Here is a 6,072-nt window from a genome sequence, read left to right as displayed (position 1 = left end):
ATTTCAGGTATTTTCTGGCTGAAATTGAGGGATCTGAGCAAAAAATCTGATCCAGAGACTCAAAAGGACTGCAGATGCTGTTGGATTCTGACCTCCCTGCACTCGAAGTGGATTTTCTAGAGCTACAGAAGCCCAATTGGGGCGCTCTCAACGGCGTTGGAAAGTAGACATCCTGGGTTTTCCAGCAATATATGATAGTTCATACTTTGCCCAAGATTTGATGGCCCAAACCGGCGTTCAAAGTCACCTCAAGAAATTCCAGCGTTAAACGCCGGAACTGGCACCTAAATGGGAGTTAAACGCCCAAACTGGCATAAAAGCTGGCGTTTAACTCCAAGGAGAGTCTCTACACGAAAATGCTTCATTGCTCAGCCCAAGCACACACCAAGTGGGCCCGGAAGTGGATTTTTATGTCATTTACTCATCTTTGTACACCTTAGGCTACTAGTTTTCTATAAGTAGGACCTTTTGCTATTGTATTTGACATCTTCTGATCTTTGGAACCTTTTTCTTTAGATCTTTTGATCACTTTGGGAGGCTGGCCATTCGGCCATGCCTAGACCTTGTTCTTATGTATTTTCAACGGTGGAGTTTCTACACACCATAGATTAAGGTGTGGAGCTCTGCTGTACCTCGAGTATTAATGCAATTACTATTGTTCTTCTATTCAATTCCGCTTGTTCTTTGTCCAAGATATCACTTGTTCTTCAACTTGATGAAGGTGATGATTATCACGGATCATCACCATTCTCACTCATGAACAAAGTGACTGACAACCACTCTTGTTCTACAAGCATACGAGGCTTAGTGAATATCTCTTGGATTCCTGATACACGATGCATGGTTGATCGCCTGACAACCGAGTGCTCGCCTGACAAACGAGCCAGCCATTCCGTGAGATCAGAGTCTTCGTGGTATAGGCAAGAACTGATGGCGGCATTCAAGAGAATCCGGAAGGTCTAACCTTGTCTGTGGTATTCTGAGTAGGATTCAATGACTGAATGACTGTGACGTGCTTCAAACTCCTAGCAGGCGGGACGTTAGTGACAGACGCAAAAGGATCGATGGATTTTATTCCGGCCTGACCGAGAACCGACAGCTGATTAGCCTATGCTGTGACAGAGCATCAGGAACATTTTCACTGAGAGGATGGGAGGTAGCCATTGACAACGGTGAAACCCTACATGAGCTTGCCATGGAAAGGAGTAAGAAGGATTGGATGAAGACTGTAGGAAAGCAGAGAGACGGAAGGGAAGGCATCTTCATACGCTTATCTGAAGCTCTCACCAATGATATACATAAGTATCTCTATCTTTATCTTTATGCTTTATTTGTTTATCACTATACCCATTTGAGTCTGCCTGACTGAGATTTACAAGGTGACCATAGCTTGCTTCATAGCAACAATCTCCGTGGGATCGACCCTTACTCACGTAAGGTATTACTTGGACGACCCAGTGCACTTGCTGGTTAGTTGTGCGAAGTTGTGTTTATGCCATGGTATTGAGCACCAAGTCTTTGGAGCCATTACCGGGGATTATTTGAATATGGACAAAGTAGTGATCACAATTTCGTGCACCATTCCCTTTCTCACTTAGGGACAAAGCATCTAAATGGCTGGAATCTTTTCCGAAGGAGAGTTTAACAAATTGGAAAAATGTGGTGAACAAATTTTTGGCAAGATTGTACCCTCCTCAAAGAATCAACAGGTTGAGAGCTGAGGTACAAACCTTCAGGCAACAAGATGGTGAAACTCTCTATAAGGTATGGGAGAGATTTAAGGACTTAACAAGAAGGTGCCCACCAGATATGTTCAATGAATGGGTTCAACTACACATTTTCTATGAAGGTCTTTCCTATGAATCAAAGAAGGCGGTAGACCATTCATCAGAGAATCTTTATACAAGAAGAAGACCATTGAAGAAGCCATAGATGTCATTGAGACTGTAGCTGAGAATGACTACTTCTATGCTTCTGAAAGGAGCAACACTCGAGCAGTGATGGAGCTGAACCATATGGATGCACTGCTGGCTCAAAATAAGATGATCACCAAGCAGTTAGCTGATCTTACCAAGAAGATGGAAGAGAACCAAGTTGCAGCAGTCATCACTTCATCACCAGCTCAAGAAGGAGTGAATACCGGAGAAGAAGGTGACTGGGAACAAGCCAACTATGTTGGAAACTCACCTAGGCAGACCCATGATCCATACTCCAAAACATATAATTCTGGTTGGAGAAACTATTCTAATTTTTGGTGGGGAAATCAACAAGACCAAGGCCAAGACCAGAGACGCCACAACCACAATCCCAACAATAATGCAACTCACCAACATCCCTCACAGAGATCATATCAACACCCACCTAACCACCCTTCTCAACATCCATATCAAAACCAACATGACCACTCTCAACCTCCTAACCTCAACCCACCATCACCAACCGAAGATAGTCTCTCTAGAATTGAGACCCTACTTGAAGGCATATGTAAGGAAGTCCAAGACAACAGGGTGTTCAAGGATGAAGTGCGAGCCAATATCAAAAACTAGGGAGACACCATCAAGAGGCTGGAGTCCCAAGTGGGGTATCTATCTCAACAGTTTCCCAAACCCACTGATAGTTTTCCAAGTGACACAGAGAAGAACCCAAGAGGAGATGCAAAGAAAGTAAGATGGGAAGAATACAAGATGATCACTCTAAGTGATGAGAGGAGTGTAGAAGAAGTGAACACACAAACAGAACACTTTCAAGACAATCCAAAGGAAAAACATGAAGAGAGAAATCAAGCACCCAATCCCACACACAGGGAGGAGCTAAAGAAAGAGGAGACTCTGAACCCATATGCACCTTTTCCCCAAAGGCTCAAGGGTGGTGTAGCAAGGAGAGTATATTCAAGGTTCCTCGACATGTTTGCATCTCTTCATGTGAACATACCGTTCATTAAGGCTCTTCCGCAGATGCCCTCATACATCAAGTACATAAAGGAGCTGTTGACTAAAAAGTGTTCACTAAAGGGTGGGAAAACAATAGTGATGAATAGGGAGTGCAGTGCTCTCATTCAAACAGAGCCACCTACAAAAAAGAAGGACCCAGGGAGTTTTTACATCCCCTGTGCTATAGGAGAAACAATGATTGATAAGGGACTCTGTGACCTATGAGCAAGTATTAACTTAATGCCTCTATTCTTCATGAAAAAACTTCAAATCAATGAGCTAATACCCACAGACGTAATCATCAAATTGGCTAACAAAACTCAAAAACAGGCAATAGGAGTGGTTGAAAACGTGTTAGTAAAGGTTGGGAACTACTTCCTTCCCACAGACTTTGTTATCTTGGAGATGGAAGAGAATCACATCCATCCATCATCTTGGGGAGACCATTCTTAGCCACAGCCAAGGCGTTTATAGATGTGGAGCGAGGAGAACTAATATTGAGGATACATGATGAACAAGTCACCTTCAATGTCTTCAAACCTTCACAAGAAGCAGATCATGATAACAAAGAGTCAAGGAAAGAGCATAGGAAGGAACTGATGGAAGAGACAAGCATGGGAGCACAAGCACCACACCTGAGAATCCCTTTAGTTGACAAGCAATGTGGTCAGAAGGAACAACAGCCAAGTGTAACCCAAGAGAAGCTAGACCCACCAGAGTTATATGAGACCAGCAACAAAATCTTCCTAGAAAAAGAAACCACAAGGAGCAAGGCAACATCAAGGAAAACAAGGAAAAAGGCCCCAAGGGGATGGAGGAATAAGAAGATCCCTACAGAGGGTTTTTCTCCAAGAGATGAAGTGATCTCTGCTTATCTTCCACTTATCCCACCTCATCTCCCCACCATCCCATCTCAGCTGCCTCAAGTGTACACCATTAGCAAAATTCTGTCCTTAGAACATGTGAAGCTTCTTAACAAAGCCAATGGAGATAGATTCACTGCAAGAGGGGAAAATTTGAAGCACTACCAACCACCCTGACAAAGAACAAACATCAAGCTAATGACGCTAAAGAAGCGCTTCATGGGAGGCAACCCATGTTTTATATCCTTCCCTTTTAATCTTTAATAGTAGTTAATAAAGCAAGGTTCATGAATTCTAAATCAACTTTGACAAGCACTTATAAGAATCTCTACATGCATCATATAGTGAATGACAAGTTTGGTGTTCAAGGCACACTAAGAGGGCTTGAACACAATTCATATTATATCAATCTTAGAGCCTTAATCAAATCTTTTTACACCACATGATCACAAACTAAGTTTGGTGTCACCAACGTTGCATGCATAAGCACTTAGTTGGTCGGTTGGTTTGCATTCATGAATGGCATTTAGTTAGTCAAAAGAAAAAATTAAAAAAAAGGGGGTGGCTAGCCTCCCACTTGTTTTTTCTGCCACAATTCAAACTAATCTCTCTTTTCTTTTGTCTTGCAAGGAAATTGAAGGGAATGTTAGAGGAAACTGATGGGACAACCAATTGAAGGGGGGTTCGGCCACTTCACCAAAGGAACTACACACTTGTCTTCAAAGAGAGTACCTTGGGAAGTGTTGCCATGCAACATTGGGAGCAGGATAGCCTTGGAGACTGAACCAATCAATTCATAAAAATGAGGATCCTTGTACACATCTAATGCCAAACCCCAACCGTCCACCATTGGATTTTTCTATCAATTCACACCCTTCAATCTCATCATCCTCCTATATAACGAACCCCCCCCCACTCTAAACCCTTCCATATGCAAATGTCCTCTCAATTCATCTTTCTTCTTTCTTTTGAACACACACATCCAACACATCTACCCTTAACATATTAACACCATCCTCTAAGCTACACCCTAGCTTAACCCGGCCAGTTTCCATCATCAACCCATACTTCTCCACACCTTCACACACCAATTCTTACTCATGGCATCATCAAGCTCCAAGAGGCGAAAGGGGAAGGATCCGGTAGAGAGCATTCCTTTCAATGAAGGGAGATTCAAGACCGCCTTCTATGAGCTCCAATTTGAACAGATAAAACACAAAATATTGCCAGAGTTGACATTCCAGTTCAACGAGGATGAGTGCCCACAGATTAGAGAGAAGATTGAACAGAGGGGTTGGCAAAAGCTCACGAACCCAGAAACTATGCCAATGTGGCCAGATAAGACACTACCAGGGCTTCCAACTTCAAAAGCTACGTGAGAGGAATAGAGGTGGACTTCAGCCCCAATGCTATAACAAGGACTCCTCAGCTGAGATCACCACATTTTGATGAGCCTAGTTATCAAGTAAGAATAAATAATGGCCCCGACAATGATGAACTTGAAGAAATTGTGAACGATATGTGTGTTATAGGATCTAATTGGGAAAGGTACTCGGATAGGAGACCGCGGTTCATTTGGAGAGGAGACCTCATCCCGGAAGCCAAAGGATGGTTTGAGCTCATGAGGAGATCTATCCTCCCAGCCTCAAACAATTCTGAGGTCAACATTGCTCGAGCTACTATGGTACATTACTTAATAAAGGGTGGAGGCATCAATGTGCATGAAATTATAGCTGAGGGAATCCAAGATTCAACCGAGAAGAATGATCCGAGTGCTAGACTTTGGTGCCCTAGTACCATCCTTAGACTATGTATGAAAGCCAAGGTAGTATTCGAAGATAACAATCCAAAATGGGTAAACCATGGGAGGTTAGTTACGCTCCAGTGTATAACCTATGTGGCACCTGCTCAACAACAAAGAAGGCCTCAGATAAAGAAAAGAACATCACAAGAAGAACCTCACCAAGAAGAACCACATCAAGAAGATTACCAGCAAGAAGAGTATTACGATCCAACTAACATAAACCTGAATCACATTCAAGGAGCCATTGAGGATCTAGCAAGGAGTTATATGGAGGGACAAGAATAACAACTGCACGTTCAATCCCAAAGGATGGATCGTCAAGAAGAACTGCTCTCTAATTGGATGAATCAACAAAAGGAATGGCAGAAACAACAAATGGAGTAGCAACAGGAGCATTACTCCCAGCTCGCCCAGGCCATCAATCAAGTAACTGAAATGCAAGAGTGTCAAGACAAATTCCTTCAAGAACTCAACC

Source organism: Arachis stenosperma, chromosome 9 (genome assembly GCF_014773155.1).
Source record: "Arachis stenosperma cultivar V10309 chromosome 9, arast.V10309.gnm1.PFL2, whole genome shotgun sequence".
In the NCBI taxonomy this organism is placed as follows: Eukaryota; Viridiplantae; Streptophyta; class Magnoliopsida; order Fabales; family Fabaceae; genus Arachis; species Arachis stenosperma.
Note: the sequence above shows the minus strand (reverse complement) of the source record.